Source organism: Zalophus californianus, chromosome 8 (assembly GCF_009762305.2).
Source record: "Zalophus californianus isolate mZalCal1 chromosome 8, mZalCal1.pri.v2, whole genome shotgun sequence".
In the NCBI taxonomy this organism is placed as follows: domain Eukaryota; kingdom Metazoa; phylum Chordata; class Mammalia; order Carnivora; family Otariidae; genus Zalophus; species Zalophus californianus.
In genome coordinates, this window is record NC_045602.1 from 39404848 (window position 1) to 39430074 (window position 25227).

General features: G+C 40.1%; 1 long non-coding RNA gene across 5 annotated transcripts in view; it reads left to right on the top strand.

Annotated features, from left to right (window-relative positions):
• LOC113937715 overlaps positions 1-25227 on the top strand; it is an 89880-nt gene that overhangs the window by 56765 nt on the left and 7888 nt on the right. For 2 of the 5 annotated variants that reach the window (XR_003524683.1, XR_003524687.1), the window contains 4 exons: positions 5657-5692; positions 19578-19756; positions 21040-21219; positions 24908-24968. This is a non-coding gene — a long non-coding RNA (uncharacterized LOC113937715). Of the gene's footprint in view, positions 1-5656; positions 5693-19577; positions 19757-21039; positions 21220-24079; positions 24405-24907; positions 24969-25227 lie in introns of those variants that run through there. The other 3 variants (XR_003524684.1, XR_003524685.1, XR_003524686.1) reach the window with 3 other exon arrangements.

Sequence of the window (25227 nt, forward strand, 5' to 3'; positions counted from 1 at the left end):
CTTCCATCTTTGTGGTCATTACATCCTGTTGGTTTCAAACCTTGGTTATTGCATTTTTCATTTCAGCCTGCCTAGTTCTTAGGTCTTTTATCTCTGTGGTAAGAGACTCCCTGATGTCTTCTGTGCTTTTCTCAAGCCCGGCTAGTATCCTTCTGATTCTTGTTTTAAATTCTGGATCAGGCATCTTACATATTATATGTATAATAGTACACATAATAATTATATATAATATATATATATATAATATTACATATTATGTCTGTTTCAGTTAGATCTCTGGCTGTGACCTTTTCTTGTTCTTTCTTTTGGGATGAATTCCTGTCTTGGCATTTTGTCTAGGTCTCTGTTTTCTGTGTGTTAAGAAAGCCTTTTATGTTTCCAGCTCCTGAGAGTAATGGTTTTATAAAGAAGAGGTCATATACTGTCCAGGGCCTGGCACTTCAGGAAGTGTCTCTGGTATATTCTGTATGCACTCTGCTGCTGTGTTTTGGCTGCTCTTGCCCTCAGGTCAGTCCTCTGCAGTTTCTACTTGACAGCAGTGGGGAGTGTTTGGACCTTGGCCAGAATGTGGCAAGTTTTAACTAGGTGTGCTCTGGTCTGCTTGTTAAAAGAGACCTGATGTTATTTCCACTGCAGCTGAAGCATTGCAGAACTCTATGGTCAGTGGATGTGGTTTATGTAGGTGTTTGTGCTGGTCTTCTGGGGTAGGGGCCTCCTGCACTGGTTCTCAGGCACACTTGCCAGAGAAAAGGAGTACTAGCAGAGCACAGGGGGGCAGGCTTGGTGTAAGCGGTTTAGGCCACCACTGTTGGTGCTGGCAGCATAGGACTCCTTGGGCTCTATCCTAGGCAGGCCGGCTGAGTTTTGAAACTCCAAACTAGGGACCTGGTGTGGCAGGGACCCATGCTGGTTCTCTGGGGGAGGGTCTTGCCATGCTGGGACTGATGTAGGTTTGTCCAAGAAGGGCAGTTGCACCAAAGCACAAGGGTGTGGAATTTGAAGTAAAGCACAGCAAAGAGCCAGTGTCTGGGTTAGCTGCCCTCAACAGATGTCTCTGCACCTACACTTTGGGTCAGGGAGGGAAATGGCACCCACCAGCTCTTTTGTCCCTGGAGAGGCAATGCCACTTCTCCCAGATGTGCTCCAAGAAGAGGAAACTATCTCTTCCAGTGCGTCCCAGGGGATCATTGGATTGAGCCATCTGCCCTGGGGCTATTTGCCCTCCGTTTCCATAGGGGCAGTGCAGTGCCCTCAGGGCTCCACACTGGCCACCAGGGACTTCTAAAACTCCAGTCTTTGAGCCCTGCTGCTTATAAAAACTCAGCAAAATCAGCCCTTCTGGCTTTCCCAGTCAGTGGCTTTGGGGAAGTGTTTTTTGTGTGATCCCCTGTGCACTCCTCTCCCTCTCTCTCTCTGTCCATCTGTTTCTCCCCCCACCACCATGAGCAGGGCTCCCTCCCCTCCATAGCACCCACAATCCCATTTGTCCCCCAAACCATGTCTCTGCACCTCCTCCCTTCCATCTCCTACCTCCCTCTAGTTGTGCAGTTTGTGCTCAGATCGATTTCTTGGGTATTCAGAATGAGTATCTTGGGTATTCAGAATGATCTGACATATATCTAACTGTGTTCGAGGCATGAGGCAAGCCTAGGGTCCTCCTACTACTCCGTCATCTTAACTCCGTCTCCTCTTTAACATTTCTTAAAATGCAGATTGGCTCATGATAAATTCTTTCATCTGGTATGTCTGAAAAAGTCTTTATGATTTTTCCTTTTTCTTTCCCTTTTTTAGTTTTTTGTTTTTTAAATGAGATATAATTCACATACCATAAAATTCACTATGGCATAAAATTCAGTGGTTTTTAGTATACTCACAAAGTCATATGTTGGCAAAGTACACAAAATTATTACCACTGTCTAACTCCAGAACATTTCATCACCACCACCCCCAAATCCATACCCATTAGTAGTCACTCATTCTTCCTTCCTCCCAGACCCTACTAAACACTAATCTACTTTCTGTCTCCATGTCCTTCATTTTTGAAAGATATTTTTCCTACGTAAACAATTCTGACAGTTGTTGTGTGTTTGTTTGTTTTTACAGTTCTTTAAAGATATTTTTCTGTTATTGTCTCATATTATTTTTTACAAGAAAACTGCTATTTTCCTTATACGTTTTCCCCTGTGATGTAGCTTTCCCTCTGGCTGCTTTTCAGATTTTCTCTTTATCACTGTTTTTGAGCAACTTGATGATGGTGTCCTGGTATAGTTTTTTTCATATTTCTTGTTTTGGAGGTCCACTGAGTATCTTGGATCTGTGGGCTTATATTTTTCATCAAATTTGAAAAAAAATTTTTTTTGGTCATTATTTCTTCAGGTACTTTTGAGCTCCCCTAGTTCCCTTTCCACCTCGTCTGAGGACTCTAATGACATATGTCTTAGGTGTGAAATTGTCCCACAGCTTACTGATGCTCTTTCCTTTTTCTTTTCTTTTTAAAATTTTAATTCCAGTATAGTTAATATACAGTGTTATATTAGTTTCAGGTGTACAATATAGTGATTCAGCAAGTCTATATATTACTCAGTGCTCCTGGTGGTAAGAGTATTCTTAATCTCCTTCACCTATTTTACCCATCCTCCAGCCGTCTCCCCCTCTGGTACCCATCAGGTTCTTCTCTATAGCTAAGAGTCTGTTTTTTGGTGCAAATATTATCTCCCACTCAATAGGTTGTCTTTTAGTTTTGTTTCCTTTGCTATGCAGAAGCTTTTTATTTTTATGTAATCCTAATAGTTTATTTTTGCTTTTGTTTCCCTTGCCTCAAAACATATCTGGATAAATGTTGCTATGGTCAATGTCAAAGAAAGAACACTGCCTGTGCTGTCTTCTAGTATTTTTATGGTTTCAGGTTTCACATTTAGGTCCTCAATCCATTTTGAGTTTATTTTTGTGTATGATGTAAGAAAATGGTCCCGTTTCATTCTTTTGCATATAGCTGTCCAGTTTTCCCAACACCGTTTGTTGAAGAGACACCTTTTCCCCATTGCTTTTTCTTGCCTCCTTCATCAAAGATTAATTGACTAAACAATCATGGGTTTATTTCTGGGCTTTCTATTCTGTTCTGTTGGTCTATATGTCTATTTTTGTGCCAGTACCAAACTGTTATGATTAACTACAGCTTTGTAGTGTATCTTGAAATCTGGGATTTTGATACCTCCAGTTTTGGTTTTTTTTTTTTTTTTTCAGTAGTGCTTTGGCTATTCAGGGTCTTTTGTAATTCCATATAAATTTTAGTATTATTTGTTCTAGTTCTGTGAAAAATGCTATTGGTATTTTGATAAGGATTGCATTAAATCTGTAGATTGTTTTGGGTAGTATGGACATTTTAACAATATTTTTTCTTCCAATCCATGAGCATGCAGTGTCTTTCCATTTGTTTACATCGTCTTCAATTTCTTTCATAAATGTTTTATACTCTGGAGTGCCTGGGTGGCTCAGTCGGTTAGGCAGCTGCCTTCAGCTCAGGTCATGATCCCAGGGTCCTGGGATCAAGCCCCGCATTGGGCTCTCTGCTCCGCGGGAAGCCTGCTTCTCCCTCTCCCACTCTCCCTGCTTATGTTCCCTCTCCCTCTGTCTCTCTCTCTCTGTCAGATAAATAAATAAAATCTTTAAAAAAATAAATAAATGTTTTATAGTCTCAGAGTACAGGTCTTTCATCTCCTTGGTTAAGTTTGTCCCTAGGTATTTTATTATTTTTGGTGCAATTGGAAATGGGATAGTTTTCTTAACTTTTCTTTCTGCTACTTCATTATTAGTGTATAGAAATGCAACAGATTTCTGTATGTTGATTGTATCCTGCAACCTTTCTGAATTCATTTATCAGTTCTAGTAATTTTTTGGTGGAAGCTTTAGAGTTTTCTGTATGTAGTATCATATCATCTGCAAATAGTGAAAGTTTTACTTCTTCCTTACCACTATGGATGCCTTTTATTTCTTTCTGTTGTCTGATTGCTGTAGCTAGGACTTCCAGTACTATGTTGAATAAAAGTGGTGGGAATGGACATTTTTGTCTTATTCGTGATCTTAGGGGGAAATCTCCCAGTTTTCCCCATTGAGTGTGAAGTTAGCTGTGGGGTTTTCAATCTTTTTGAATTTGTTGAGACTTGTTTTGTGACCTAATATGTGATGTATTCTGGAGAATGTTCCATGTGCACTTGAAAAGTATGTGTATTCTGTTGTTTTAGGATAGTATGTTCTGAATATGTCTGTTAGATGCATCTGGTCCCATGTGTCATTCAAAGCAACTGTTTTCTTGTTTATTTCCTGTTTGGATGATCTATCCGTCGATATAAGTGGGTTATTAAAGTCCCCTACTATTATGGTATTACTATCAATTAGTTCTTTTATGTTTGTTGTTAGCTGCTTTATGTATTTTGATGCTCACATGTTGGATGCATAAGTATTTACAATTGTATTTTTTGTTGGATTGTTCCCTTTATGATTTATAGTGTTCTTCTTTGTCTCTTCTTACAGACTTTGTTTTAAAGTTTATTTTGTCTGATAAAAGCATTGATACCCTGGCTTACTTTTCACTTCCATTTGTATGATAAATGCTCTTCCATCCATTCACTTTCAATCTGCATGTATCTTTAGGCCTGAAATGAGTCTCTTGTAGGTAGCATATAGATGGGTATTACTTTTTTATCCATTCTGTCTCTCCATGTCTTTTGATTGGAGAGTTCAGACCATTTACACTTAAAGTCATTATTAATAGGTCTGTACTTATTCGCATTTTGTTGATTGTTTTGTGTTTTTTTTCCTCCTAGTTTTTCTGTTTCTTTCTTCCCTTGCTAACTTTTCTCAGTTTGCTGGCTTTCTTTAGTGATATACTTGAATTCCTTTCTCCTCATATTTTGCATCTCTATTATTGGTTTTTTATTTGTGGTTACCATTGTGTATATAACATCTTCTGCATATAGCAGTCTATATTGAGTTGACACCATTCTTTACTTCTCCCCCTCCCTACACACACGTTTTAGGTATATTATGTCTTATTTTACATCCTTTTATTTGTCAATCCCTTGATTGATTTTTATAGATATACTTATTTTTATTGCTTTTGTGCTTCCTAATTTCTTACCCCTACTTATGGTCTTTCCTTATGGGGTTTCCTGTGTATGTAACTGTTTTCTTTTCTCTTACTCTTTTACAATTCTCTCCTTATCATTACTTTTTGCTATCTTAATTACTATTTGTCTTGGCATGGACCTCCTTGGGTTGATTTTGTTGGGGTCTCTCTGTGTCTCTTGGATCTGGATTCTGTTTCCTTCCTTGGTCTTGGGATGTTTTCAGCTATCGTTTCTTCAAATAAGTTTTCTGCCTTCTTTTCTTTCTCTTCCCCTTCTAGGATCCCTATAATGCAAATATTATTATGCTCCTTGGTGTCATTGAGTTCCCCCAAGTCTCTTTTAATTCTTTATTATTATTTTTTTCTCTCTCCTATTCAGTTTAATTGCTTTCTATTACTCTGTCCTCCAGATTTTTGATCCATTCTTCTGCTTCCTCTAGTCTACTATTTCTTCCATCTAGTGTATTTTTAGTTACATCTATTGAGTTCTTCATCTCTGATTGGTTTTTTCTTATGTGTTTCCTTTGTTAGGTCTCACTGAGGTCCTCCACTCTCTTCTCAAGTCTGGTGAGTATCTTTATGACCATTACTTAAAATTTTCTATCAGGCATATTATTTATATCCATTTTGTTTAGGTTTCTTGCTGTGATTTTTTTTCCTGTTCTTTCATTTGGGACATATTCCACTGTCTCCTCATTTTGTCTAACTCCCTGTGTCTGTTTCTATCTGTTAGGAAAGTCAGCTACATCTCCTGATCTTGAAACTAGTGGCTTTACAGAGAAGAGGTCCTCTAGTGCCCTGCAGTGCAGTTTCCCCTGTTCATGAGAACCTGGTGCTTCAGGGGTGTCTCCTATGTGTGTTGCATGCATCCTACTGTTGTGGCTGAGCTGCTTTTGCCTTCAGCCCAGTCATCTACAATGGCTTTCTTTGTCTGTTGTGGACAGGATTTGGTCCTTTGTTGTTAGTGGGCCAGTCTGGGGCTGCCTTGTGTTTGAGTTGAGTCAGATCAAATGTTTGCCTGAGATGCAGTAGCATCAAACTCCAGGGCACTTTTCCTTGATAAGCTTTCATTGTTGAGTGGGGCCTGCAGTCAGACCAGATGTCTGCTCCCAGCCCACTGCGGGGATCTCAGTCAGACTGGTGCTTTTGGTTATCTTTCCCTCTTTCCAAGATAGAAGTCACTTTGGAGTGGTTCTGGCCCCATTGAGTCTGCTTGCACACTGCCAGACGTGTGGCACCATTTTGGATGGGCTCAGTCCATATAGGAGAGGGCAGGTCCACAGGAGAACATGGTGGGCATAGCCAGCAGTACCAGCGAGGTTTGTACTGGCCCGCCCAAAACTCCTGTCAAGACCACCAGGTTGGAGGTGGCAAATCCACAGAAGCACATGGGCAGAGCAAGTGGTGTTAGCAGTTAGGTAAAGAGTATTGTCCCTGGGCTTGTTTTTGCAAGTGTCCACTTGTCTAGGCTGGGGGTGGGGGGGAGGGAAATGACGCTCCCAGCTCCTTTGTTCCTGAAGAGGTCTCCCAACAATCCCTGCTCCTCCAACACACCACTGAGATTAGTAAACAAATCTTCCCCCCTGCCCCCCAGTACATCCTGGCAATTTTTTGAACTGCTGCCTACACTGTATCTCCCCAGGGCTGTTTGTTGTGCTGTCTCTTTAAGGGTGGGGACTCAGTTTCCTATCACCCTCCAGCTCTCTCAGAGCTCATTGTGCTGATTTTTAAAGTTCCAGGTGTTAGGCCCTGCTAATAGTAAGAACTTGCAAAATTTGGCCCTTTAGTGTTCAAAGGCAAACCTTATGGGGGTTCATATTTCCCATGCCCAGGGAGCCTGGGGTGTCTATTTCTTCCCCCTCAACTTCCCAACTATACCTCCGCCCTTCCTATCCTCTTCAGTGTGGGTCCTCTACATTTAGCTATGGAGAGTCTGTCTCCCATTCTTTGGGTCATTTTCTGGATTATTTACACTGATGTGGGTGTTATCTAGTTATATCCATGGAATGAGGTGAGCTTAGGGTCTTCCTACTCTGCCATCTTCTCTGGAACCTTCCTTTTCCTTTTTTAAATGCAACTTTCCTCTCTGTATTTCATTTGAATGGTTTCTAGTACTAGGTCTTCACAATCTTACTAATCCTTTTTCAGTCATGTCTAAGCTGCCATTAATCACATTCCAATGTATTTTGCATCCTAGACATTGTAGTTTTCATCTCTATAATTTCAGTTTGGGTGGTTTTCTATCTTGTTGTTTCTACTTAACTTTTTGAACATGTAGAATACAGTTATAATAACTTTTAATTTAGCTGATTGCTTATTCTAACAGCTGTGTCAGTTCCAGTTCATTCTGATTGATTGATTTTTCTCCTCCTTTCGGGACATATTTTCCTGCTTTTTTGCATGTCTGGCAATCTTTGACTGGATTACAGACATTGGAAATTTCACCTTGTTGGGAGATAGATTTTTAAGACTTTATCTTTTTAGAGCAGTTTTAAGTTTACAACAAAATGGGAAGTACCAAGATCTCATATACTCCCTGTTCCCTCACATGCATAGATTCCCTCATTTTCAACATCACTCACCAACATGGTACATTTGCCAAGAATGGGTCTACATTGAGACATCGCAATCACCCAAAGTCCATAGTTTACCTTAAAATTCACTTTTCATGTACATTTTATGGGTATGGATAAAAGCATAATGATACATATCCATCATCATATTATACAGAGTATTTTCACTGCCCTAGAAATCCTCTGTGCTCTGCTTGCTCATTTCTTCTCCTCAGTCCCTTTCCCAGGTGAATATTTTTGATCACAAATATTCTTAAGCTTTGTTCTGGGATGCAGTTACATTACTTGAAACAATTTAATATTTGGGGGTCTTACTTTCATGATTTGCCAGGTGGGACCAGACCACTGCTTAGTTTGGAGTAAAGTAGTCCCCTATTGAGGTAACATCCTTCTTTGTATGCTACTAAATGCCCTGTAAATCATGACGTTTTTCAGTCTGGCTGGTGGAACGAGGCAGTCCTTGGTGGAAAATGCCTCTCACTGCTACCAGTAATCTTTGTGGGTGGTTCTTTACCTGACCTTGGGTACTTCCCTTATACACATGTGCTGATCAATAATCAAGGGGATTATTCTGAAAATCTTCAGAGTAGTCTTTCTGTGAAACTTCCTCCTCTCTGATACTCTATCCTGCAAACTCTAGCCCCTTTGGTCTTTATGTATTCAGCTTCATCTCCTCAATTCAAGCAGACCACTGGCCTCTCCCTGGGCTCCTCCTCCCTGTCATTGCCTTGAAACTCTCCCCACACAGCAAGTTGAGACAAGGAGCATCCCATATACACACAATTGTATAACTAAATGTTTAAGGATATATAAGTAGTTCAGAGGCATGGATTTAGCCCACAATGGGTGTTGAGAAAAGGGGATTGTCAGCATGGGCTGAAGCAGCTGCCTGTGGCTCGGATGACACTGGGCTTGAGCTAGTCTCAGTAGAGGAAGAAGCAGACCTGGGAGCAACTTCAGGAGAGGTTATCTCCTAGTGGGTGATATCATTAGCTGAGATTCTAGTAACAGAAGAAGCAGCATGATGGGGACCTGAAATAGCTTCATGGAAAGGAAAAGAGCTGAAAATTTAAGAATGGTTCTAAAGTGGACTAGTGGAGAACAGAGGTAGATATTCCAAGGAAACAGTTTGAAGAAATGCTAAGATGTGGGGAAGTAAAGGTGAATGTAAAGAGGAGATCAGATATGGGAGACATTTCCAAAGAAGGCTCTGTGGAACTGGGTGTTGCATTTGGACTCAGATAGATCATGGTTTGAATCCCAGGTCTACTTCTTACCGGCAAGTTGCTTTCCTGATCTGTAAAATAAAAGCAGATCTTGTTCTAAAACCTGAAAACAGCCCTGGGCCTTTTTGGCTGTCAAAGTTCTTGTCAAAGCACAGATTATGCTCAGTTCATAGGATTTGGCTCTATTAAGCACCAGGAAGTTTCTGGAGTAAATAATACTGAGCTATTAACCCCCTATATTTGTTCAACAGGTATTTGAACCAGGTATCATTCTAGCTGTTGGAGATAGAGCAGAGAACAAATCAGGCAATAGCTCCTTAAGAGGTATTAATAAATAGGCATAAAACCGAGACGCACTTGGAACCCCTCTCCCACAGACTCTTCCCTCCTGCTCTGGTCTGTGAAGGTCTCAGAGATGTACCCATGCAAGTGAGATTGCCCTGGAAACCCAGCAACGTACAGCAAAAGATCTTCAATGTCAGAAGCCTTCTAATTAGCACGTTCTTATGTCATCTTTAAACTAATGAAGCCAAAAATAACAAATGCCTAACTTTATTTATTTATTATTTTTAATTTTTTTTAAAGATTTTATTTACCCATTCATCAGAAAGGGGGAGAAAGAGAGAGAGAACACACAAGCAGGGGGAGTGGCAGGCAGAGGGAGAAGCAGGCTCCCCACTGAGCAGGGAGCCCAATGCAGGACTCGATCCCAGGACCACAGGATCCTGACCTGAGCCGAAGGCAGACACTTAACCGACTGACCCACCCAGGCATCCCACAAATACCTAACTTTAATCTGGGGACAAGAACAGTGGAAAATGGTCGATGCTCATTAAATGTTTCATGTGCCTGGCACCACACAGCTAATCCATTTCTTAACATCCCTGTTGAGAAGGCCCTTCATTAGCTCCATCTGACAGATGAAAACATGAAGCCTCAGAGAAGTTCAACAACTTTTCCAAGAGCAGACATCTAGGAAGTTGTAGAACCAGGATTCAAACTCCAGTCTCTTTGACCCTAGAGCCAGTGCTCCTAACTTGTAGTGACTACAACCAGTTTTATTCCACGATGCAAAGCCAGACATAACCAAAACATGTAGCCTGAGTCTCAAGAGCGAGAAGCATCATCAAAGAAAAGCTGCCTGAACAAGTGAACCCAATCCTACGAGACTGCAAGGTAGCACATCTTACAGAAACAAAAACAACTCTACCCCTTGTCTGCCCCATTCTTCACAAAGAGCTGACCTACCAACCTGATATGGGAAACAAAGGCAGAAGAAAAATTATTAAATTTCCTTACTTCCTACAGCCCATTGACAAGTCCTTGAGACAGGCAGAGTGATATTCCTCTAGGGACTCAACTGCCTTGATGTTAATACTTTGCTAAGGGCAAAAGGCAATCCTAGCCTGACCGCCCCCCTCCTTTAAGCCTACTTTAACATATAAAAATTCTTTTGGAAACTTCCTTTATCTCTACACCCCCCAAGATACTTCCTTTATCTCTACATCCCCCAAGCACATGGCCCACTGATACACATCTGAAGGGTCTCAGACTAAGGTTTTATTAAATGGTAATAAATGACCTTTTCCCAACAACAGCTAGCCCCCTCAAGGTCCTGAAAACCTTGCTTCCAAAATTCCTTGGAGACTTACACTATCCCTAACCCCCTCCCAACTTGAAAGTACATAATGGGCCACTCCTCATAACCCCCCACCCCCAGAGCTCTTTCTGCCCACAGGTCTGTCCCGTGCTTTAATAAAACCACCTTTTTGCACCAAAAAAAGAGGTATTAACAAATTAATTAATTTTATTAATTAATTAATAAAACCCTTTAAGAGTTTACATTCTAGTTGTGGGATGTCAGATAATGTGTTAGTAAATGAATAAATTAGAGATTATAATAAGCGCTATGGCAGAAAGAAAATAGAGCACTATATTAGAAAGTGACTTGGGGAAGAGGCAGAGCAGGAAGAAAGTTACTTAAGCCAAGATGGTTAGGAAAGGCCTCTCTAACAAGGTAACACTTGAGCTGAGTCATGAAGGATGAGACTTAGCCAGCTATATGTATTAGTTACCTATTGCTGCATAACAAACTACCTCAAAACTTAGTAGCTTTAAACAATAAATGTTTATTACCTCATGATTTCTTTGGGTTGATGATCAAGGTGTGGCTTGACTGGGTGTCTCTGACTCGGCCTCTCATAAGACTAAAATCCAGATATTAACTGGGCATGCAGTCAACTCAAGGCTCTCCTGGGGAAGGATCAGCTTACCACTTCACCCACATGGCTGTTGGCAGGCCTTAGGTCCTTGATGGCTATTGGTCTGAGATATCAGTTGCTAGCCACATGGGCCTGTCTGTAGGGCAGCTCACAACAGGCATCTGGCTTCCTTCAGAGCAAGCCAGTGACAGAATGAGAGAGTGCACCCCAAATGGGAACCACCTTCTCTTTGTAACCCATCCCTTCTACTGCATTCTACTTGCCAAAAGCAAGTCACTAAATCCAACACATACTCTAGGGGAGGGGATTACACAAAGGTATGAATACCAGGAGGCAGGAAAGAGTGTTTAAGGCAGAAGAAAGAGAAAATGCAATGGTTCTGAGTGGGGGACATCCTACTTGTGTTTGAGGAAGCCAGTGGAGGTAGAATGGACTAAATCAAGTTAAAACAAAAAAATAGTAGGAGATTAGGTAGTCAGAAGGCAGACCATGCAGGGCTTAAAAGAAGTTTTGATATTATTCTAAGTGCAGTGGGGAGCCAGTGAAGTGTTTTAAGTAAGGGAGTCAGTAATGTATTCCACCCACTCAACATTCTCCAGAGCTCTATGGTAGATGTAGCCCCAACAGGATTTGATGGAGCAAATGTGGTGAAGGAAAGGGTCTTTTCTGCTAAAAAAAAAAAAAAAAAAAAAAGTCTCAGTGGCACCTAAATACCTATTCAGCTAAGTATAAAGATGTCAGGATCCTAATAAAATATTCTCAAACTATCCTTCCAGCCTAATCTCCCACCACTCCCCTAACGTCTATTCAAAGTGAAGTTTCTTGAGCATGCACTATGTCTACCTGTCTTGAGATTATGCCATTTCCTCTGCATGGAGGTTTTGTCTCTACCATCTCTACCTGTCAAACTTAGACAGTTTTTGTCAAGACCCTCGTTAAGTGCTACCTCCTATGTGAAGACTTTCCTGATTCTTTCTTCATTGAATCCCCTCTGTTCTTTGTTTAATCAACTATGGGATTTTACCATGTCTTTCCGACTATCAGTGGTTCATGTCTAACTTGTAAGTTCCTTGAGATCAAGAGCTCTGCTTTCTTTATTTCTGTAGCCTGCACTACCCAGATCTTTAGCATATATAATCAGTCCTCAACAAATGTTTGTCAACTTGAATTAAACTGGGAACTAGATGATTACAGTACTTTTGTTGGCTGAGAGGGCTTCCTGAGAAATAAGAATTTCTCTTTGGTTGATATTAAGTTATAATTTTCCTATTACAACTCACAAGTCCTACATAGTATGTTCTTTGACTATAATGGAATTATTATAAATTATTATAATTAATATTAATTATTAGATACTAATAACAGAAATTTTTCTTAGAGAAACTTCCAAACATTTGGAAACTAACTAGCACACTTCTAAATAACACATGGGTGAAAGAAAGAATTAAGGGGGTAATTAAAACATATTTTGAACTGATAAAAATAAAAACGTAACAAGTGAGAATTTGTAGGATGCTACTAAGATAGTTTTGAGGGGGAAATTCATAGCATCAAACACCTTTTATAGAATAGAAGAAAGGTTTCATGGGCGCCTGGGTGGCTCAGTTGGTTAAGCGACTGCCTTTGGCTCAGGTCATGCCGGGATCGAGTCCTGCATTGGGCTCCCTGATCAGCAGGGAGTCTGCTCCTCCCTCTGACCTTACCCCCTCTTGTGCTCTCTCTCTCTCTCACTCTCTCTCTCAAATAAATAAAAAATAAAATCTTTAAAAAAATAGAAGAAAGTTTTCAAATCAATAATCTTAAGACACACACACATACACACACACGGCAAATTAAACTAAAAGTAAGCAAAAGAAAATAGTAAATATCAAAATATAAATCAATAAAATAGAAAACAATAGAGTAATCAATAGACTCAAAAGCTGCTTCTTTGAGAAAATCAATAAAGATAAAACACTGTGTGACTTAAAAGAGAAAAAAGAAAGAATACACAAATGACAAATAAGAAAAGATAGGTGACATCACTTCAGATTCTACACATATAAAAGGACAATAAGGATTATTATAAATAACTTTATGTCAATAAATATGACAACTTAGATAAAATAAACAGTTTCCTTGAATTACAAAAATTATCAAAGCTCACTCAAGAAGAGGTAAATGTCTATATATTCCTTATATCTATTTAGGAAAATGGGATAGTTCAAAACCTCCTCCAAAGAAACTCTAGGTTGAGATGACTTCATGAGTAAATTCTATCAAACATTTAAGGAAGAAATAATGCCAATTCAAACTCTTCCAAAAATAGCAAAGAGAAGAGAGTAGTTCCTAACTCAATCTAGGAAGCCGGGATAAAGTAGTACATTTAAAATTAAACAAGACAAAGACATTACAAGAAAAGAACACTGTAAACCAAAATCCCTCAGGAGCAAAAATTCCATACAAAATGTATAGTAAATTGAATCCAACCCTATATATATATATATATATATATATATATATATTTTAACACTATATTAAAGAGACAAAATATCAGGTGACCAAATGAAGTTTATCCCTGGATTGCAAGGTTGGCTTAATATTTGAAAAATCAATCAATATACTTCAGCTTACAAATTAAAAATAAAAATCATGTGCTTATCTAAATAAATGTCAAAAAAGCACTTAAAATCTAACATTCATTCCTGATAAATACTCTCAGTAAACTAAAATTAAAAGGGAATTTCCTCAACTTCATAAAGGTCATCTAAAGAAACCTACAGCTACCATCATACTTGGTGGTTAAAACCTAAATACTTCCTCCATAAGATCAGTAACTAGAAAGAATGGCTGCTATTATTACTTTAATTCAACACTGTACTAGTGGGTCTAGCCAGTGCAATCAGGAAAGAAAAAAAAGGCGTTCAGATTGAAAAAGGAAGAACTCCAATTGTTTTTGTTTGCAGGTGACAGATCATTTATGTAGAAAATATGATGGAATCTTTTTTAAAAAGCTATTAGAACTAATAACTGAGAGGCACCTGGGTGGCTCAGTCAGTTAAGCATCTGCCTTTGGCTCAGGTCATAATCTCAGGGTCCTGGGATTGAGCCCCACATGGGCTCCCTGCTTGGTGGGGAATCTGCTTCTCCCTCTCCCTCTGCCCCTCCCCCACTCAAGTTCTCTCCCTCTCTCTCTCTCTTTCTCTCCCTCTCAAATAAATAAGTAAAAATCTTTAAAAAAAAAGAACTAACAACAGAAATCAGTAAAGTTGCGGGTTACGAGATCAATATAAAAAATAAATTCCATTTCTGTGTACTGGTAACAAAATAATCAGAAACTTGAACAGAAAAACATTACCATATATAATAACATAAAAATATGAACTACTTAGAGATAAACTTGACAAAGAAGTGAAAGACTTGTACACTAAAACTATAAAATATGGCTGAAAGAAGTTAAAGAAAACCTAAATAAAGGAAAGGGTATATCTTGTTCATGGATCAGAAAACTCAATATCATAAAGATGTCAACGCTCTTCAGATGAATCTATAGATGCAATACAATGACAATCAAACTCTCAGTTGGATTTTTTTGTAGAAGTTGACCAGCTGATTCTAAAATTCTTATGGAAATGCAAAGAATCTAGAATAGCCAAACCACTCTGAAAAAGACAAACAAATTTGGAGGTATAAAACTACTGAAAGAAATATTATGGGGGCACCTGGGTGGCTCAGTAAGTTGAGTATCTGACTCTTGATTTCGGCTCAGGTCATGATCTCATGGTCATGGGATCAAGCCTCACCTTGGACTCCATGCTCAGCAGGGAGTCTGCTTCTTTCTCTCTCTCCCTCTGCACCTGCCCCCACTTGCCCTCTTGCTCTCTCTCTCTAAAATAAATAAATAAATCTTTAAAAAAAAGAATTATTATAAAGTTATGCTAATAAAAACAGTGTGGGTAGAGATACCTGGGCGGCTCAGTCAGTTAAGCATTTGCCTTTGGCTCAGGTCATGATCCCAGAGTCCTGGGATGGAGTCCTGCATTGGGCTCCTTGATCAGTGGGGAGCCTGCTTCTCCCTCTGTCTGCTGCTCCCCCTGCTTGTGTGTGCTCTCTCTCTCTGTGTGACAAATAAATAAATAAAATCCTTAAAAAAAAAACTACCTCTGATAAAAGATTTGTTTCCAGAGTATATATTCTCAAAATTCAACAATAAGATAAACAAACCAATAAAAAAAAAACTGAGTAAAACAGTAGAACAGATAATTTAAGATACATAGATGGCAAATAAACATAAGACAAAGATGCTCAATGTTATTAGTCATTAGGGAAATGCAAATTAAAACCACAGTGAAAAAAAAACCATAACAAATAACACTATATAGCTATTAGAATGGCTAAAATTTTTTAAAAAAAACATACCCTACCAAGTTTGATGAGGATGTGGAAGAGCAGAAACTCTTGTGAACTTCTTCTGGTGACAGGTCAATGTTATACCCACTCTGGAAGACAATTTGGCAGTTTCTTAAGAAGTTGAACATACAATGACCATAGGATCTGCCCAATCCATTCATAGGTATTTACTCAAGAGAAAAATAAATTTATGACCACACAAAGACTCGAACACAAATCTTTACAGAAGCTTTATTTATAATAGCCAAAATCTTGAAACAGCTCAACTGCTTTAATTAGTAGGTGAATGGGTAAACAATGACATATCCACAAAGTGGAATACTACTCAGCATTAAAAACTAATGAACTATTGCTACATATAGCAACATGGCTGAATCTTAAAAACCTGGGTGGCCTAGTTGGTTAAGCGACTGCCTTCGGCTCAGGCTGTGATCCTGGAGTCCCTGGATCGAGTCCCGCGTCGGGCTCTCTGCTCAGTGGGGAGTCTGCTTCTCCCTCTAACCTTCCCCCGTCTCATGTACCCTCTCTCTCTCTCATTCTCGCTCTCTCAAATAAATAAATAAACCTTAAAAAAAAAATCATGCACAGTGAAAGAAGCCAACCAAAAAAAAGTGTATATATTGTATGATTAAACTATAGAAAATTTAAAACTAATCTATAGTGACAGAAAAGAGACTGGCGACTGCTTGAAGATAGGGGTTAAGGAGGTGTGGGAGGGAGGAATTACAAAAATACAAGCAAAAACTTTTGGAGATGATAGATATCTTCACTATCTTGATTGTAGTGATGATTTTACAGGTATAAATATGTGTAAAAATTATGTACTTTATTTTTTTAAAGGTTTTATTTATTCATTTGAGAGAGAGCGAATGAGAGAGAGAGAGAGCAAGCATGAGCAGGGGGAGAGGCAGAGGGAGAGGGAGAATCAGACTCCCTGCTGAGCAGGAAGCCTGATGCCAGAACCCTGGGATCATGACCTGAGCCAAAGGCAGACGCTTAAGTGACTGGGCCACCCAGCACCCCAAAAGTGTATACTTTAAACATGTAGTTTATTATAGACTCTCTATATAAACTTAATTAAAAATATATATGAATAAACTTTATGTGTATATAAAATTATACCTCTTTATTGAGTATACCTGACATATAATAAACTATACATAAAACTCTTTTTTAAACTTGGACCCAGAAATGAACATGTCACTTCCTGTCATGTTTCACTGGCCAGTGAAAGTCATATGTCCACTCCTAACTCCAAGGGACCAGGAAAGTGTATTCTTACCATTTGCCTGGAAGGAGAGAGTTGACCCTTTGTGTATATTCCTAATGACTACCATACTCAGCAGTAAGCATGCTGTTTTTTTATAAATATTATATGTGCTGCCTAAGTGAGCACTGGTTTTTTATAAATAGAACACTAGCCCCAGTTGTTACATAATAGAATTCACATTCATTTGCAGAACCACCAAATAATAGTAGACTTAGTAGCCCTTACTCAAAAGTCCTGCAAAGATTCAGCTGGTTGTTTATAATGGTGAGGAACACAATTTAAATCAAATTGGCCAAGTAACCCAGAACTTTTGCTACTAATTCTGAAATTAGTGCTTCTTAGAATCTAAGAAAATAAATAGACCTAGGAGAAAATATGAACCACCATTTGGTCTAGCTTCTGTTTCCCAATTAACTGTAACCTAAGTCCTACAAGAGAAATGGAGGGTTAGAGATTCCTTTATGACAAATTCCTTTTCTTGCGTTTATTCTCTTCAGTTAAGAAATTGTTTCTCATGTCCAACTAGAAACAATGTTTTTATTTAATCTAATTTCCTTTTGTTCTGTTCTTTTTTTTTTAAAGATTTTATTTATTTATTTGAGAGAGAGAGAGAATGAGAGAGAAAGCACATGAGATAGGGGGAGGGTCAGAGGGAGAAGCAGACTCCCTGCTGAGCAGGGAGCCCGATGCGGGACTCGATCCCGGGACTCCAGGATCATGACCTGAGCCGAAGGCAGTCGCTTAACCAACTGAGCCACCCAGGTGCCCCTCCTTTTGTTCTGTTCTTATCGGTCATTTTGATGTCCTGGTCTGACATATTAAAGCAAAAGCTCTATGGCATAGAAAAAGGTTAACATTCTTAATGTACTAAAAACTCTTGCACATCAGTATGCATAAAAGACAAACATTTTGTTTATTTTTCTAACAACATGGCAGACTGTGTTAATACCGCTCCTATCTCACCTCAGTGGGCCTTCTTTCTGAAAAACACATTGAAATGCTGTGTCTGCTATATTATCTTCTGTACTTCTTTTTTTTAAGATTTTATTTATTTATTTGACAGAGGGAGACACAGTGAGAGAGGGAACACAAGCAGGGGGAGTGGGGGAGGGAGAAGCAGGCCTCCCATGGAGCAGGGAGCCCGATGCAGGGCTTGATTACAGGACCCTGGGATCATGACCTGAGCTGAAGGCAGGCGCCCAACGACTGAGCCACCCAGGTGCCCCATCTTCCGTACTTTTTATATGTAATTTTAAATATTTCTAATTTTTTAAAAGAAAAACAAACATCATAATTAAAAATGGTCTAAGCGTACAAGCAATTCACAAAAAAATATGTATATGAACCATAAACATAAGAGGTAAGGAAAGAAGTAATATATTATTCAAAAGAAGTAATTAAGTCAAAATAGAAATTAGATGCCACTTCAGGTGTACAATTGGAATATATTTTTAAAAATGAAAATGGCCAGGGACCCTCTTCCCTCTCGTGCTCTCTGTCTCTCATTCTCTCCCTCTCAAATAAATAAATAAAATCTTTTAAAAAAAATGAAAATGGCCAGTATTATCAAGGGTATCCCACCTATATTCACAGTAGGATAATCAATTAGTACAAACTTGTTCATTGTGTGAGAGTGGTAGGATTGGCATATTTTCAATTTTCTTCTTTTCGCTAATATACATCTTCTAAGTTTTCTTTTTTCTTTTTTTTTCTTTTTTTAAAAGATTTTATTTATTTATTTGAGAGAGAGAGAGAGAATGAGAGATAGAGAGCATGAGAGGGAAGAGGGTCAGAGGGAGAAGCAGACTCCCCGCTGAGCAGGGAGCCCGATGTGGGACTCGATCCCGGGACTCCAGGATCATGACCTGAGCCGAAGGCAGTCGCCTAACCAACTGAGCCACCCAGGCGCCCCCTAAGTTTTCTTTAATAACCACATACCACTTTAGCAACAAAACAAACACTTTTAATTGAAAGCAATATTGCTTTTTTTTAAAGTTCTCTCTTATCCTTCTGTTCTCCATGCTAACCAATTCCAATTTCTTTCATCTTTTCGTACAAGCCCTTTTTTCATTCTGAAATTCTATTTATCAAGATTTTCAGGGCGCCTGGGTGGCTCAGTCGTTAAACGTCTGCCTTCGGCTCAGGTCATGATCCCAGGGACCTGGGATCGAGTCCCACATCGGGCTCCCTGCTCCGCGGGAAGCCTGCTTCTCCCTCTCCCACTCCCTCTGCTTGTGTTCCCTCTCTCACTGTGTCTCTCTCTGTCAAATAAATAAATAAAATTAAAAAAAAAAAGATTTTCAGAACTTTCTTCATTTTCTCTATGTCCTTAATTCAATTGAGCTTACTTTCTAAAGTATTTTACCATAACTGGTTTGAACTTTTGAAAAGCACTTCCTGGTTTCTCTTTTAGATAATAAAGGTAGTCAGGCCAACAGTTAGCTCAGCTGGTTAGAGCGTGGTGCTAATAATAAAGTTATATTTGCATCGCATTTCACTAAAAGCATCCATTAGCCAGACTGACATTTAACAACATGTTATACTGTGTTCTTTTATCCAAAAAAATAGACTTATTAAGTACCTTTTAGGTATTCTGATACTGTTACAGAAGAGATGTATGGGTATCAGTGTATGTGAGTAAATACATATATGTGTGTATGTCCATTTGTATAAAACATGTGCCAGTCACTGGGTTTCGTGCCTTATAAGCTTGGCTTCACTAAGTACTCACAACGATTTTATGAGATAACTGTTATTATTTCTATTTAACAGATAAGGCTTCGAGAAGGGCTGTAATGTGCCAGAGAAGAGCTGGTAAGCTAAGCCTTGCAGATGGCATCCAGGAAGGGAAGCAGTTTATGTACAGAAATAAAACTATGTACAGGCTGCCTATGAGAAATGCCACAAATGTGATAAAAAATGTAGAATCTTCTGGACCTTCACTGAATTCAGTAAGTCTGCCCCACACAATCAGCTTCATGGGTGTGTGAACAGAGCAGTTGCACAGGAAGCCAAGTGCGGAAGGACCCTGAATACTTGGAGTTTAATGTTCGGCAGTTGTCATCTTGAAATTCTAAGTAATTTTTCCTTTGAATTTGTGTTTTGTAAGTGAAATCTGATGAACATCAGAGCATGTGCCAAGACCTTGGAGCCTTCAGCTCACACGCGGTCTGCCTGCTGTCAGCTCCCTACCTCCTGGCAGCCAGCTCCCCATCTCCTTGGCAGTCTGCTTTCTGTCACCTGGTGCCTGGGGCCCTGTCCCCCCTCCCCCACCCCCCCACCCCTCACCTCCTCCCCAGGTCGACCCTTCCCTCTGTGAAGGGGGCAGCAACAGAGCTGTTTTCACAGTATGGAAGGGGGTGTGGGGGTATCCATGTTCTGCTGTGGCCCTCTGCACCCAGTAGGGCCTTGGACTCAGGCCCAGGGAGGATTGGGGTCCGGCATGCTCACCTGGGGTGCTCTGAGGCAAGGCATGGCAGCAGCCATCCTTAGCCAGGGCTGGCAGCACCGTAATTGTTTAGAGGGTGACTCGCGGGGGGACAGGCCTTTTGCCCACCTCCAGTCCAGGTACTGAGCAAGTCCCAGTGCTGAGGTTGCAGTCCTTTTGGGGCTCATTGTCAGCTGCAGGGTCTCCGGCTGGAGAGAGGGAGTCTGGGTGCCTGTGAGGACCAGCACTTACCCTGAGTAGCCCCTGACCAAGGAAGAGTTACATTAAATGGCAAATCAAAAACACGATGACAGGTCAAGAAAGTCACTGGAAAAGAAAGGAAAAACTTTATATAGTACCCTTGTTTTGAAGATGTTATTTATTTGAGAGAGAGAGAGCAAGAGTGAGAGCGAGGGTCAGGGAGGGGCAGAGGGAGAGGGAAAAAGAATCCTCAAGCAGACTTCTTGCTGAGCGCAGAGCCCAAGCAGGCGCTTGATCCCAAGACCCTGAGATCATGACCTGGAAATCAAAAGCCAGCCACTTAACCGACTGAGCCATCCAGGTGCCCCCATATAGTACCTTTTAAGGGTGCCTTTTTCCTGCATTTTGAACAAGGGGCATGCATTGTCATTCTGTACTGGGCGGGGGTGGGGGTGGGGGGGTTACTTACACAGCCAGCCCTGCTGTGCTATGGTCAGACCCTGTGTCATTGTAGCTTCAGGTAATCAGAGGAGGAACAGTTTACTCCAGGAGGCAAGGTGACTTTCTATTTGCTTACTCCACCCTTATTTACCTTTGTCTTGCAAGGATTTCAGAGTTGTACTGCTTGCAGTTCCTGGGTTGGAAGATGGGAGCTCTGGCGATTCTGGCCGGCCAACCGGCCGGCCGCCAGCAGAGAAGGACTGTTTACCATATGGATGGCAGTGTACGGAGCAGCCTCCCCCAGGGTGCATTTGTCTCAGCTTTGTTGAAAGCCATTTCCTGCAGGTGAAAAGAAGTTTCTTTTTTTTTTTTGAAGATTCCAGCTTGAGTGCCAAATAGGTCTCTGAATATTGCTTTGGGACATCTTTTATTCCAGCAAATAATGGCCTTAATGCACTGAAAAACACAACTTGGTACCAATGCCATGGTGATAGTCGGTAGGGTCACCTCCACACAGAAAGGGCAGGCTGCACAGTTCTCACAGTCACAGCAGGGGATGTTCCTGGCGAAGGCATTTGGGAAACTGCTTTTCTCATGGAAATAGTGTAGTAGCTACATGCCTAAAACCTTAATGTTAACGCTTCTCTTTTAATGAACATAAATGCCATAAACAAATCAGCCAGAAAGTACATAATTGTACACTGTCCAATAGTAAGCTTTCAAAATGTGAATCAATTGGACTGGCAATAAAGAAATAGATCATTTCAGTTATCTTTGGTTGGTTGTTTGACAATTGTTTGCTATGGACAGAGAGGGGGAAGGGCCAGGGGACAGTAGCTTCAGCAGGTGTTATGTATGCACTGCTTGGCATCATCTCGTAACAGGGCAAAGATATCCCAGAAGATATATCTGAAGGGTGAGCTGATCTAAGTCAAGGGCTAGCCATATCATCATTTTATTAGTAGTTATGAATGAAATTAACATTTATGTGCTGAAATGGGAAATATCAAATATGTTTATATGCTGGAGACAGACTTAAAATGATTCCTTTACCTGCCTCGAATCTGTGCGTAGCGGGGTGTATCAATCAGACAGAAGATGATAAACACCTAACCTGCCTACGTAGGACTTAGATTTCTAGCCTTTTTTTTAAACCATTGCTGGCCATTTTTACCACTCTCCCCCCCCCCTTTTTTTAACCAAAATGTGTTCTTCATAATGGGGTTAGAGATCTAAGCAAAGAAAATGGGGTTATTTCCTTTTCATAGGCCACTCTCCTTGTCCTCACCAGAAGGTAAATCGGTAAATGTTGGCATCCCTTTTCCTACGCTCCTTGTCTACAATTCTGAGATTCTTGCAAGCCTCTCTCTTGCTCCTCTGGCTCAGGGGAATGGATCGTGTCTCATTTAGAGATGTATAGATAAAAAATAGAAACTGAAGATAAGAACAAATCCGAGGGGCCTCAGAGCCTACTACAGTACAAAGGTCTCAGGGCCGTTCTCTCGGTCACCTCTCTCCCTGGCTACCTAATCTGGAGAGGGCTGACGGCTGTTTATGAGGGCCAGGCTTGAAAGAGGTATACATCCCTACTTGCCTCCCCTGCTCTCAATTCAGTCACTGACCCAATCTAACTGCAAGAAAGGCGAAAAGCTGTTCTCTGTCTAGACTGCTGGTCAGAGGCCATGGTGTAGGAGACCTGTGTCACTACCTCTACTACACTAAACAGTTGGTGCCACAGAATCCACAGAATCTGAACCAAGGAAAGGTTCAGAAATTGGAAGCATGACACTTTGGAAGCCCAAGGTGGTGGGTGGGGCTGAAAACTGGAGGATTTGTGAAAAATTTCATAAGGTACAGTTTGACCCTGTACAGCCAAGCACTTGCCCCTCTCTGACCCTAGAGGACGATGGGAGGTTTGTCCTCTGAAATGAACAGATCGGTTCTGGACTTAGAGATTCCTGGCATGGTCATGTGAGGGAGATGAGGAACTCTAATGGCTGAGACTTGATATTCCCAGCCTCCTCCCACTCAGGCCCAGGATGTTGATAATCATACCTGAATTTTCCAGGCAGGATTCCTCTCTGAAGAAAGCGAACAGCTGAGGAGAAAAACTTATAGATCCTCCTAGTGAAATGGCTGTATCTTTACCATTTACCCTTGAGCGAGCCCCACTCACTCTCAGAGAACTTTTCAGTACCTCCCATTTATGAACCTATGAACAAGGAGAGAGCCAGGGATCACCAAGTAATTAAAGATAGCCTCTAAGGCGAAAGACTAAGTCCAAAATAAACAGATTGAAAATGAACCCAGGTCTAAGAGGCAATGCAAAAAGCAAAAGAAAACTTAGGGGGAAAATTACTATTAATTAATATCTTCAGAGAGATATGTGAATGTATTGCATGCATTTAAAAAAAAAGAACAGAGTGTTACAGAAAAGGCACATCCCTGTCACAAGAAAGAACTTTTGAAAATTAAAAACAGGATAGACAAAATTAAGAATTCAGTAGAAGGGGTGAAAAATGAAGTTGAAAAAAACTCCCAGAAAGTAGAACAAAAGGCAAAGCTGGAAAGGCAAAGAGAAAAACTAGGGAAAGAAGAGAATAAAATTATAGGATCAATGTAGGAGTTTCAACATCTCATTAATAGGAGTTCCAGAAAAGTGAGAAATGGACAAAGGAAATTATCAAAGAATCTCCCAGAACTGAAGATAACAAGTTGCCGTATTAAAAGGCCCCACTGAGCACTCAACACAATGAAGGAAAGGAGACTTGCACTCAGGCACATTGTCATAAAAGTTCAGAATACCAAAGATGAAAAGAAAAGGTGAGAGCTTACAGACAGAAAAAAACAAGTCACAACAGAAGCCAGAAGGTAATGGGTCAATGCCTTCAAAATTCTGAGGGGAAGGGATTTCCAATTTAGAATTCTATACTTGGCCAAACTATCATTTAAACATGAAGGGTAACTGCAACTAACTCTTAAATGGCTCAAGAAAAATAAATGTATATACAATATAGAGAGCAAACATGGCAAAAACATTAATTGGTGAATTGGTGAAGGGTATAAAGGAGGTTTTGTTAATATTTTTGCAAGTCTTCTCTAAGTTTGAAAAAAGAAAAGAATGAGGATAGAGCAAAGGGATTTTTAGATGTGTAAGGTCTCCGAAGTTATTCTCAATGTCCACTTTTTTAATATGTCACTGCAGGATGAGATGTGTTCCAAGCAAACAAGGAAGTGAAAGAACAAACATGCAACCATGGGATCAAGAAAACAGAATCCAACATAGAAGGGTTGTGAAAGGGAAGTCCTGGGATGAAGCTGCAATGTAGTCTGGACAGGAGCCAGTCTAGTCTGGAGCAGGAGGACCTGGACAGAGGATTTATTTCCAATAAAATATGGAAATGATACATTAATCATTTGAGTAGTTTTATAGTTCAGACAGAGAATTTGAGGATGAATAAATAGACAGGGCCATCAAAGATAGAACAAACCAAAATCCGAGTTAATTATTAACTCCAGGGAAAATGAACAATTGCACAAGAAAGGAAATGTAAATGATGTGGTTCAGCCATCAACAAGATTTATGTGGTCCCATTAATATAAAAATGAATATAGAATATAATCACTTTGGGAATGAGGGAGGGAAATGGTGTGTGAGTGGAGGGCATAAAAGAAATCATTCCTCATTTTCTGTAGTAAGAAATCAATAGATAATGTATCAAATGAAAAGACCAAGAAACGTAGTAGAAACCTCTAATTTGGGATTTATAAAGAAAACATGAGAAAAATGCTTCAAAGAATTGAAGGCAGTTTTCTCTGAGAAATGGTAGTTTTGGAGTAGGTAAGGATAAGCAGAGGATGTGTTTTTCATAAACAGGGTTTGTTGGAATAGTCCCAGTTTATTCTCGTTAGTCTGGCATAATTTTATTACCATTGTCCCTTTCACTTTCAAAAGTATTCCAATTTGGATGAAGCCTTGAAGTATTATTTGACTTTTTTGTTGTTGTTATTTGACTTTTTAAACTATGTATAGGTAATACTTTGATAAAAGTAAAATTAAAAGAGGAGGCGGAGCAAGATGGTGGAGGAGTAGGAGACCTGGATTTCTTCTGGTCTCAGGAATTCAGCTGAATAGGGATCAAACCATTCTGAACACCTACGAACTCAACAGGAGACCGAAGAAGAGAGTAGCAACAACTCTCTGAACAGAGAAGCGACCCCTTACTGGAAGGTAGGACGTGCGGAGAGGTGAATCCGAGGCGGTATTCGGGAGGATAGACGGCGGGGGAGGGGGCCTCCGTGGGCCGCTTCTGGCAAGTGATAGAGCCGTGGAGCACAAAATCGGAACTTTTA